This window comes from Oryctolagus cuniculus, chromosome 8 (assembly GCF_964237555.1).
Source record: "Oryctolagus cuniculus chromosome 8, mOryCun1.1, whole genome shotgun sequence".
NCBI lineage: Eukaryota > Metazoa > Chordata > Mammalia > Lagomorpha > Leporidae > Oryctolagus > Oryctolagus cuniculus.
In genome coordinates, this window is record NC_091439.1 from 49,924,668 (window position 1) to 49,937,296 (window position 12,629).

General features: G+C 35.6%; 1 protein-coding gene and 1 pseudogene across 1 annotated transcript in view; both read left to right on the plus strand.

Moving 5' to 3' along the window:
* Window positions 1-12,629, plus strand: part of NDST4 (N-deacetylase and N-sulfotransferase 4) — a 295,027-nt gene that overhangs the window by 60,317 nt on the left and 222,081 nt on the right. The gene's annotated exons all lie outside the window — the stretch shown is intronic.
* The window catches only part of LOC103350803 (ATP synthase F(0) complex subunit C2, mitochondrial pseudogene), a 45,378-nt pseudogene continuing 43,803 nt past the window's right edge, over window positions 11,055-12,629 (plus strand).

Below are 12,629 nucleotides of genomic sequence, written 5' to 3' on the forward strand. Positions count from 1 at the left end.
GAGAGTCTTCCATCTGCTGGTCCACTCTCCAGATGGCCGCAAGGGCCAGAGCTGAGCTGATAGGAAGCCAGGAGCCAGATCTCCTATGAGGGTGCAGGATCCCAAGGACTTGGGCCATCTCCTACTGCTTTCCCAGGCATAACAGAAAGCTGGATAGGAAGTGCAGCAGCCAGGACAGGCACCTGTGCCCATATGGGAATGCAGGCACTGCAGGGGGAGGCTTTACCCACTATGCCACAGCACTGGCCCAACCTATAACTGATTAAATCTTCTGAAAAATAAGGGAATAAGCTGATGTCAGGCATTGCGTTGCAGATGGTTGAACCACTGCTTTGAATGCCTGCATCTGATATCCAAGTGCTTGTTCAAGTCCTGGCCACTCTGTTTCTTATCTAGCTTTCTGCGAATATACCTGGAAGGAAGCAAGATAATGCCCCTTAGAATTTGGGTTCCCACTACCCACATGGGACACGCAAATTGAGCTCTCAGCTCCTCACTTTTGCCTGGCTCATATCCAGCAGTTGCCGTCTTTTCTCTGTCTCTCCCTGCTTTTCAAATAAATAAATACATAAATAAATAGGTAGATTAATCTCTTAAAAAAGAGATTCTGCTGACTTCTCAAAAGCAGCAATAGAAGCAAGGTCTAAAATCATCTTTTTTTAAGACATGATTGGTCTTTATGTAAAACAGAGATATTAATTTTGTGAGTTTTTTTTGGCATAGATGATAAATAATGGAAAGATAGGCTAGTCCAATCCTAAAATTCTGCCTTAAGCAAATCTAGCATGCATACATGTTACATAATTTATGGATAAATACTGTATTTAAGTAGACTTTATTTGGATGGGAGATGATTATTATCTTTTAGTAATTTAAAATAATACTTGAAAGCATCTTTCTTGAAAAAATGACTGAATACTCACTCTATTTTTCATTAACCATGAGCTGGTAAGATAAAAAATCTTATATACCTCACCTTCCTTATTATTAAAGCGAGATCTGACAATTATGTATGCTTAACAGTTTGTCATGAAGATTAAGAGATTTAATTTGAGAGACATGAAGAAAAGTGCCTCATACTCAGGGAAAATTAGCTGATTTATTTGATAATGGAGAATGCAAGAAAATATTTGTTTTTTCAATAATTCATCATATTTCATTGATTCTAAGATTCACATTCATCATCGCTTTTAGCATCTCAGACATTGGGGCATGTGTTCTAATTGATAGCATCTAAGATTTTATGAGTTGTGATAATTTAAACTGTTTTTGTTTAAGTATACATCACAGTTTTTAATTCAACTACCTAATGTAATTCCATATTATAAAAAATTTAAGTTGTTAGCACTATGCATCTCATCATTATTAACAGATTTAAAACCTAAAACCTTTACTCATCAGGGAGATAGTGCTTTATAAAACAGAAATAGTTCTTTATTACTTATAATAAAGATAGGAAGTATATTTAATGTAACATTTATGATCCACTCAGAGTGATTACAAATGAATATTATGAGTTTGGAATGCATCAAGTCACAGCACATAGTTTTAAATGACAAAAACAATGTTCTGCCTGTTTAAGTGTTAAAGCACAAAACACAAATAGTTTCTGTAGTTTGTGTACTGAGATTAAAGCTTCCACATTTATTTAATATAATTTGCTCATTTAATTATTTTAAGAATCCTTACTCTCATAAAAGCTGTATTGGATCCACGCTGAAGGAAAACACAGTTGTCCTTTCCACGCCCTCTTAGCCATGTGCTCCCTGCAGCTGAAGCTGCTCGGAATCAAGTGGTCCAAAGTATTAAACGAAAAATTTCAGGTCTAAGCAGTTCTTAAATTTTAAATGGCACACGTTATTTTTTGTCCATTTCTTTGTTTATTTGAAATAAAGAGAAACACCGAGCTCCCATCCACTGCTGACACTCCAAAGGGCCCAAAATATCTGGGGCTCAGCTGGGGCAGAAGTTAAGAACTGGGATGGAAGCCTAGAACTGGGCACTTAATCCAGAAGCTCATTATGAGCTATCACAGCTGTCTCACAGGGTCTGCATTGATAGGAACCTGTAGTCAGGAGCCGGAGGCAGATATTGAAATCCAGATACTCTGACTTTGGACATGGATATCTTAATCAGTGACTGCACTGCTAACTTAATGTGTACCCCTTAACTGCACATCATTCTAGGGAAGGGTCATGCTGTGACCTACCTCGGATGTGCATTTGCCCTGCACAACAATGCTTTGTAGCCTTCTGACTCTAATCACTTAGTAGCATCTCCAGTATCAGTTTGATTTTTGAGTATTTGTTTTCCAGGAACCCTTATTTTACCTAATAATGTCCTCCAAATGCCAGAGTAGTGATGAAGGCAATCTAGACATACCAGTGAGAAGTGAAGTGCTTATTTTACCTGAAAAGTTGATTATCAACTTAATAAGAAAAGGGGAAAACGTATATGTTGAAGCTGATAAAATCTATGGTAAGAACAAATCTGCTATTTTTAAATTTGTATTGAAAACAAAAGAAATGCATGCGTGTTTTGTTGTCTCACCTCAAAGTACAAAAGTTAGAACCACAGTTTGTCAAAATTATTTCATGATAGAGTTCTGTGGCATCCACTATTTAAAACATCCACTTGGAAATCTCAGAATATATTTCCCCACAATTAAAGGGATGCTGTTGTAAGTTTTGGGGAGGACGCTTATGTGTGTGTAGAAATGCATGAAATACTGCTATTTGAAAGAAGTACATCATTCTAATCAATGCACAAACCCGGATTTATAGAATCCCAATATGGTATGTAACAGAATCCTATGATGGATGCTTGCCATTCATTCCCTATCATCAAATACATTTATATTATATATTAAAAAATAGTAAATTATTTATAGTGTTGAAGTTATATCTTATTTGAATACTTCATTGAAATTTTAGTTCCTGTATATGTAGTTATTTTAAATTTCAATTCTGATTTTAAGTTCCACACAGTAAGAATTCAGGTGATAGCAGCTCGTTTTTGATGAAGGCTAAAGATGACTGCTTTGACCTCTCAGAACAGAAACACATTTTGTATTTTCTCAGTGAAAAGGAATTTATAGTAATTTATAGCAAATTGCTCTATGTTTCAATATGTTTTCCAAATAGAGGCATAAACTGTTCCTGCTGAGAATTGTTATCCTTGGGTCAATAAATCTTTCTTGGACTATACTCTTCAAACCCACACAAATGAAGAAAAACCCAGTAAATTTGAAAGAATGAAGTAGTAAGCATTGATTAACAACTACATAATAATTACCATAGAGTATAAAGATGTATTAATGATTTGTTTAAAAATGAATACTATTTATTCCAATATTGTATTGTGGTACTTAAAAAGCTCATGGGAAATGTGTATCGTGAAAAAAAAAAGCTATGCATTAATTTAAAAAATTATTGCAGCAAAATAAAACACAATTTAATCCCACTTTCCATGAACTCTTTGAAGTCTCCTCAGATTTGTCATTAAGCTACAGACACTAAAAAAAGGTTGGCATATGGGGGAGTATTGGAGTGATGAAAGGGGAGACATTTGAGGAAATGCAAGAGAATTGACACTTGGTAGAGTTTTAGTGGGAATAATTGTCAAGAAAAGACACGCCAGCTAGGTTCTGCACTGAAGCTTTAGAGAAAGCTAACCTTGTAAGATTAAGTGAGTACCAGAGACACTCTTCTTAGAGTTCTTTTGATTTTTCCTTAAAAGTCTAGGGAATATTTTTCCCACAGTTACTAGTAATTTAAGATTTTAAAACTTTACAATATGTGCTAAATTTGGGGGTTTAGTGAGTTGAAAAATGTTTTGAGTGGACCCTATTTAAAGAGGCTTGGATGAAAACCTGATAGTAATAGATTAGAAAGAGAAAGAATGACGGATAGTCTATATGATTTTTCCTTATAATTGTGTTACTTGGAAACATCATCGAACGTTATAGTTGCTTTGACTTCTCCCCACAGCTGCTCTTGATATATATGTGTGCTTATTTTTTTCTAAAAGCACAAACCTTTGAATGACCAAATTTCTCTCTTTACAATTCTTATTGCAAAATATGTTATTGAAGAATGGCCTCTTGTGAACTGTGTGGTACTCTTTCCATGATGAAAGTTCTAGCAATGTGGGAAGGAGATAATATGAGTGTCTGTAGATGTGGAGGTGAGAGTCTGTGAGGATTGAGTCAAAATGCAACTTTACTTTATATTTTACATTATATCAGTCATGTTGTACCCAATGTATGGTTTCTTCTGATCAATTTCTAGCCTTTTCACCTTGGTTATGATCGGTTCTTTACCCCATAACTTTATCAACATGTCAGTTTATTACTTTGTTTTATTTTGGTGTTGAGAAGGAAATTGTTATAATACAAGTTTATGCATCCTCATGCTAAGTCTCCTAATGAGTTTTTCTTGGTGCTGTGTAATTACAGAGAATATGAGTGCTTGGTCTTAACTTTTATCAGTCTAATTTTGAGCATTTTGGTATATGCGTGTATAACTACAGAAATCTTTCCACAATCTCAGCTATTCATCTGTTCTAACTTTATGAAACCACTTATTTTTTTAAATAAAAAACACAATTAATTTTTACTACCTGCTAAGGTTATATAATTTAATTCTAAGCCTTTCTTACTGCTTTACTTTTGAAAAAATAATAAAAGTTTGCACCTCCTGTGGAGTACAATTTCACTTTGTACCATAACTACTGAAAGAAAGGAAATTGAAATACCTTGAAATCGAAACTTGTTCTGAAAATGCTACATTCAGAGGTTGTTGCATTTACCTCAAAGCAGGAGAAACAGTTCAAAGCTTTGTGTTCCACAGAAAAGCCCATCTTGATTTCAAATGTCTTAAAATGTGGGGAAAAAAAAGGAGTGGGGCAAAGTTAAACTATATTTTAAAAAGCCCAATAGAAAGAAGTGAAAGATTTAACAGGAAACAAAAAGAATGGCTTTCTATATTGGAAAAAAAGCACATAAAAATATTACCAGGATATCTAGCCCATCCAAACTTTAAAAACAAGACCAGTTATATAATGATTAGTTTGAAAGCCCTTTTTACAGCAGTAAACTCCTCTCAAAAAATGTCAAATATACTACACTTCTTTTGGCAATGTTATTGTTTAAAATGCATTGCCATCCAAACACGAAGTGCAAGAATAAACAGGATAACGGCGTGATTTAATACTATTAACATTACCTAAGCAGCTTATAAAAAAGTCCCCTTCATCAGAGACAGCAATGATTCTGGTGGATAGGCAGCCATGAAAAGAAAATGCATATATTTTCCCTATGGTTAGTGAGGATAAAACTTAGCTATATAAGGGCTACACATTTTAGTTGAAAGAAACAGAAATTCTTAATTTCCTTATGTTAGCAATATTACATTAACAGAACAGGAAATGGATTCATGGCTATTTCTCATTTTCTACGTTTACTTCTCAGGGACCTTTAATAATTTAAAAATTTATAGACACATGTGTGTGTCTATACACACACAGGGGCTTCAAATAGTTCGTGGAAGACACGTATTATATTTTAATTCCATCCCCATTAACTTTTTGAAGCATATATATATTTGCTTGTTAATCTTCATCAAACACGAATATTTCATACTTTTTTAAAAAAAGATTTATTTACTTGGAAAGCAGAGTGACCAAGATAGTACTAGTAACAGAGAGAGAAAAATAGAGAGGGAGAGAGCAAGAGAGAGACAGAGAGAGAAGGATGAATCTTCTATCTGCTGATTCATTTCCCAAATGCCTGCAGCAGCCTAGCGGGTCCCGGCTGAAGTCAGAGGCCCTGGTGTAATAGGTTCAGCCTCCACCTGCAGTGCCGGCATGCCATGTGGGTGCCTATTCAAGTCCTGCATTCTCCATTTTCTATCCAGCTCCCTGCTGCTGGCCTGGGAAAGCAGTGGAAGATGATAGAAGTGCTTGGGCCCCTGCACCCACATGGGAGACCTGGAAGAAGCTCCTGGCTCCTGGCTTCAGATCTCTGGCCATTTTGGCCATTTCGGGATGGAACTTTTCTCTCTGTCTCACCCTCTCTCTCTGTAACTCTGCCTCTCAGATCTCTCAAATAAATACAGGAAGCTCAAAAGAAAGAAAGAAAGAAAGAAAGAAAGAAAGAAAGAAAGAAAGAAAGAAAGAAAGAAAGAAAGAAAGAAAGAAAGAAAGAAAGAAAGAAAGAAGCTGAGGACTCAAGGTCTCCCACGTGTGTGGTAAGGCCCCAAGCACTTCAGCCCTCATCAGCTGCTTACCACAGCATAAGTAAGAACCTGGACTGGAAGCAAAACTTCCAGGACCAGAACAGGAACTTTGGTATGGGATGAGGGCGTCCTGAACAGCAACCTAACCCAATGTGACATAACACCTGTGACACACACCTGCCCCAATATTTCATACTTTTTAATTAATCTTGCAACAGTGACACAATCATATCATTTGCATCCCTAAAAATCCATGTGGGTAAATATAAATCTCCTATCTGAGCACTGCTTTTTCTATAGTGTGTAAATATGTGTATAGCTACATAGAAAATTTCTGTTCACAAATTAAAAAAAAAAGCCATATGTATGAGTAAAATGCATTCAAGTATTGTTGCTCAATTGTTTATTCTTGAACAATGTGTGTTAAATATGAACTGTAAACTTAGAGGCAGTGATTTTCTGAAACAAAAATGAGAAAGCTTTAAATTTTTGAAATTTTTGCCTATTATCTATAATTCAAACAAAATTTTAATGTGTTTACTGTGGTTAGATAATTTAGATGAAAGAAAAATGAAACAAGATTTCATAGTAATTAATGGAACTGACAAAATATTAAATAATACAATAGGTAAAATAACATCTGTAATAAAATGTTATTAGTGCCTACTCTGTGCAAAGCATTAGTCTTAGTACTTTACAGATTTTCATTGTTTTAAAAGGTTTATTTATTTACTTGAAATTTAGAGAGATAGAAATAGGGAGAGACTTCCAAAGAGGGATTTTCCATCCACTGGTTCACTCCCCAAATGACAGCTTAGCTGGCTAACCCAGGAAGGCCTCAGTATTTTACAAATTTAGCTCATTCATTCCTCAAAACAATGTAAGTCAGATGTATTTCTAAAATCCCAATTTTACAGAAGAAGGAACAGAAACGTTATGTACTTAAATGACTTCATCAAGTCACCTAACCTGAAAGAAGCAACGTACTCTTGAAATAACCATTTTACGCTCTATAATGTGTTTGAAGATTGAGTTTTTTGTATGTCGCTTTACACAAATTGTTTATAATTCAATTGTCCAGACTAGAAGATACGACCCCAGTCAATGAAAATCTAAGATAGAAACCGTAATTCATAATTTGATTTTCTCCAGACTCATCTAAAACTTTGATTTCTATGAAGCTTACATTTTAAAAAAAAGGTATAATTTAATATATTTACTTTATCCATCATGAACTACACTAGAGCTTTAATAAACAATTCAAATGTAAGAATGGTAAATGTAATGCATGTATGTATATTTAGTCCTGTTCATAACCATTGTTTTGTCCTAAGGTCAGGAAAATGCTTCCATGAGCTAGTTTGTCACTTTCCAGGTAATACTGGAAAGGAAGAAAGTTTTGCAGGTTTGCAGTTCTTCTTACAAGTCTGTTGTCTAACATACATGGATAATAGTGTTTTGCTTTTGGTTGGCAATATTTTTAACTAGTGATCAGTAAATAAGTGAATAAATGTGCTACGTTATGCACAAGATGTAAAGCGAGAATCTAATATAAATCTCAAAAGCACATTTTAATAATATCTGTTAGGTAAATGTGCAACAATTGTTTTAATTCATTTAGAGCAGTGCATAGTATTTTACATGTCCATTTACTCTGAGTCTATATGCCCAATTTCATTTCTTTCTGGTGTTGCAAGTTGAGGAATTAAAAAAATTAGTTTATGTTATAATTCTTCCATTGTAAGAATTTTGGTTTTATTAGATACCTTTCCAACAATACTGGGATTTTATATGAGTGAAACAGATTTTGTGTGGTTAAGGGCTTGTTATCAATCAGAAAATACTTCAGGCAGAAGGAACTGCTTAAAAAATCTTTTTCCTTTCTTTTTTTTATTTACTTATTTATTTGAAAAGTGAAGGGAGACACACACACACACAGAGATATATACACACACAGATACACACACACAGATCTCTTCCATTAAATGGTGCATTCCCCAAATGTCCACAGCAACCAGATGTAGGCCAGGCTGAAGCCAGGAGCCAGGAGCCAGGCACTCCATCCTATCCTCTCACATTGGTGACAGGATGCCATGTACATGGGCCAGCTGCACTGCTTTCCCAGCAGTCAGGATATCAGCACTTGCATATGAGATGCCAGCATTGCAGGCGATGGTCTAACTTGCTGTGCCACAGTGGTGGCTGGCCCCTTATAACAAAACTCTAAGAGGATACAGTAGAATGTTTGTGTGGTGAGGTCTCTATTGTGGTGTTGCATATTAAGCCACAACTTGTGACTCTAGTATCCCCTAAGGAAATGCTGGTTTGAGTCCTAGCTACTCTGCTTCTGATCAAGATTCCTGCAATGTGCCTAGAAAGGCAGAGGAAGGTGGCCCAAATACGTGGGTCCTTGCCACCATGTGGGACGTGAGGGTGGAGTTACAGCTTCTTTGCTTCAGCCTGGCCAGACCTGGCTTTTGTGGCCATTTGCATTCGGGGAATGAACCAATGGATTGAAGATATTCTCTCTCTCTCTCTCTCTCTCTCTGTCATTTTTACCTTTCAAATAATTTAAATAACTCTTTTAAAATACCTGTCTGGTGTGGCTGGATGTAATATTTGGGTAGAAATGTAAAAAGGAAACTGAAAAGTCTTTAGTAATTTGCTTACTGGATAGAGCATTTCCAAAGACACATTAAAGAGTTTAGACTTAGCTCTGCATTAAATGAAAAAAATCACTGAATGGTTTCTTGTTGTTACTTTGTTTTTAAGCCAGAAATAGGCCGAAGTTCTTTGAAAAATAATAGTGTAGGATGGTTGGCAGTCATTGAGGTGGAGATATGTCCTCAGAGACATGGTTCAGGGAATTGTGGCAGTAAATCCTAAAACCAGTAATAAAGACCTGAATTAGCCCCATGTCCATGAGACTACACAGCAAAGGATGAATATAGAAGACATTCCGCAGTGAAAAACAAGGGGGCTGTTTATTGCTTACTTAAGTGGAGATATGGCAGGCATATGGAAGGAAGAGAGAGAAAGGAACATTTTTTAAATGATCCTAAGATTTTGAACTTGGATCATTCAAATGTTGGTGATGCCATTAAGAGAAAGAAAAAAACACTATGTATTTTGAGAGCACAGTTGTAGTGAAAGGTGGAATAATTAAGCAAGATATTCAAGTGCAAACTACTAATGCATTGTTGTTTAAGAAATCAAAAGATTGTGAAATAATGTTGGGAAAAGTCAGGTCAGTTTTATGACAAGGATATGATTGTTCAAAATAAGTCCAAAGAGAAAAGATTCTACATGGAAACATCAATAAGGAGAGCGGGTTATGATAAATGATTTTGAAGTCATTATGGAAAAGTAGGAAATGTCAAAATCAAATTAGCTAAGGTAAGTGGTGCATTTAAATATATTGCATCCTACTCTTAGAGACCTGAGGAAGGGAGACCATGAGGGTTCTGCCGCAGAGACTTTCAAGGAAAGTCCAGGGAAGCTGAAGCAGGAAGGCACAGTGGTAGGATGCGGAACATGGATGGCAGCTAAGAAGCCAGCAATGGTTCTTAACAGAGGCGATCGAGACACACTTCAGAGTGGCCCATGGAGAACTCGGAGGGAGCAATAAACCTGGGATCTTTGAAGGAAAAGTCTGCATATGAAAATTGAATCCATGACACAAGAGTGAGAAAGCATGAAACGGAGTTTACATTACAAAACTACGCAGTGAGGTGAACGCTGATTTCACTAACATAAACAAGGCTACTGAAAAGGAATCCCGAGAAAATGTCAATGTGACACAAGATATCTTAATGCTTTGTTAAGTGTCCTAATGATAACATTTGTTAAGGTTTGGACATAATAATTTATAAATGACAAAAAGGAAATTATGAGAAAGGCTTAAAAATCTATCTCAGAATTATCTTCCTATTATTTATTAATGTTGTTGAAACTTATTTGGAATATATACATTTTGAAAGCATTCTGTACACCCTCAAGTTTTCTCAACAATATTAAGTTGATGATTTTACCTGTAACATGAAACTGAAACATTATCTGATTTATTTAAAGCCACATAGCGAGATGACAGAGATGCAGACTGAGCTTTGTCTCTATGTCCTTGTTTCTTTAATGCATTGATCTCCACATCTCCCTTGATTTTCCCAAAATGCAACTGAACAGACCACTTGTATATAAGAGAATTTCAGGATAATGCAAAATTTACATAAACGTTTAAAAATTTTTATTTGCTCATTTTCATTTTATTAGATATAGAGGAGAGAAAGAGAGACTCTTTCCTCTGCTTGTTCACTTCCCACCCTCAACATCCAGGGCTGGGCCAGGCTGAATCCAGGAGTTAGGAACTCCATATGGGTCTTCCACATGTGTGGCAGTAGCCCAAGTACCCCTCACCCCTCATATCTCTCTCTCTCTCTTTCTTTCTTCTTCCTCTTTTCAGTTGCTTAATGTTGATCTCAGACTGCAGGTTTAGGACAATCTGTTTTGAGGAAAATGCGCACAACTGATTAGCTAGTTCCTCTTCCCTTCTAATCCATGCCTTTGACAGGTTGGGGTTGTTTGACGATCATGCCTCTGTTAATAGATTTGCTAATAAAGGGTAATGTACTCTAGAGAAGAACAGTTCTGTCTTATAAACAGAAGCAGCATCAGCCTCTGGGATTATATGCTGCCAATTATTTACATACGAGAGTCAGCTGTGGGTAAGTGACTGCAGGGCAAAGTACTAATATTCTTCTGATTTGACAATACAGCAATGAAAAACATCAACTGTTATATTGACAGCCTCCTCATTTAACGATGTATGTTAGTATGCCTTGGATGTATGGTGCTTTTCTTATTGGGCAATATCTCATCTCTCTTAAAGCCGTGTCTGTTGGTCTGACGCTTTTGACATCATATCTGTCTCAAGGTTAGGTGGCAAATAGGTTTTAATGTAGTGCTCACTAAACCATTGACATGTCAATCTTAATTGGCCTAATCTTTAATAATCACAATTTCAAGAATGATAGCCTGCATATGTGGGTTAGATTATAAATCTAAACAAATATTTGATGTAGTGATTCTTAAATATTTTCATATAGGTACTTTATAAACAAATAAATGTTTGTTTAGGGGGTAGATCAATTACAAACAGGAAACGTGATGTATAAAGCAAAAAAATCACTTAAAACAGTTGTAACTACACATATACTAAAATGCAAATTTAAGACAAGTCTATTTTGATCTATGTTAAAGTCTGAGGGAAATAAATTCTGCCTCAAACGTGATCTATGAATAGGACTAATTCCAGTTACTTTGAAATTTTAATTTCTAAAGATAATTTTACCATAAATGTGTATGTACAGGAAGGTGATGTATAAAGAGAAAATAAAATGAGGGGAAACCATTCAAAAGGACTCTGTTTTTTCTTACCTAAATTTGTTGTTGTTATTGTTTTCATTAGCATTTTTAGTATAGCTTTAAAAATGGAAATCTCTAAATATAAGCACAAAGAGATATGAGAGATTCATATTTTTTTCCTGTTTATTTGTTCTGTTTTGAAAGACAGAGAGACAGACAGACAGAAATCTCCTATTTGCTGGCTCACTGCCTCAAATACTCAACGACAGTCAGAGCCAGTCCAGGCTGAATACAGGAGGCTGGACTTGAGCCAGGTCTCCCACAGGTGGCAAGGCCCAGCTGCTTGAATCAAAACTTACTGCCTCCAGGGGCTCACAAAAGCAGAACTCAAACCCAGACACTGCAGTGTAGGAAGTGGGCATACCAAGCACCACCTTGGCACTGCACAAAGCAACTGTGCTGAAGATTATTTTTTCTGTGATTTAAAATTCTTTAAAAAGTTTCAATTAATTTTAAAAATAAGGAAATTGCATCAATGTGAAAAATCATGGTCTTGAAAGTCCATGAACTATGATTAAATCTTAGTATAAATATTTATTCACTGAGCATGACCAGAAATATAGCGAAGAGCTTGGTTTTATGGTGATACAACAGTTTCTAATAAAAGTTGTATGGCATATTGTGAAAGTGGTATTCTATCATAGACTGGGGAAAGGTAATCTGATTCCAAGTTTATTTTCAATGGCCAATGAAATGGCCCTTTATGAAACTACAAATCACTGAAGCTGCTCCCTGGCTGAGAAACTTAAATTAGATTGGAAAGAACCTCCAAGGCAAATCAACAATGTTTGAAGTTCAGTTAACTCTATCAATATCATCATCTCCCTTACACAATTACAACTAATTTACAGGCCCATAGGAGTTGCTTTTCTCTTTTAAAGAGTATACACTAATAGTATAATTTTAGTGTGGTTTACAATTAGTTATTAGTCATGTCCCTATCAGTGTTTGAGTATTTTACAAGTCTCTTTT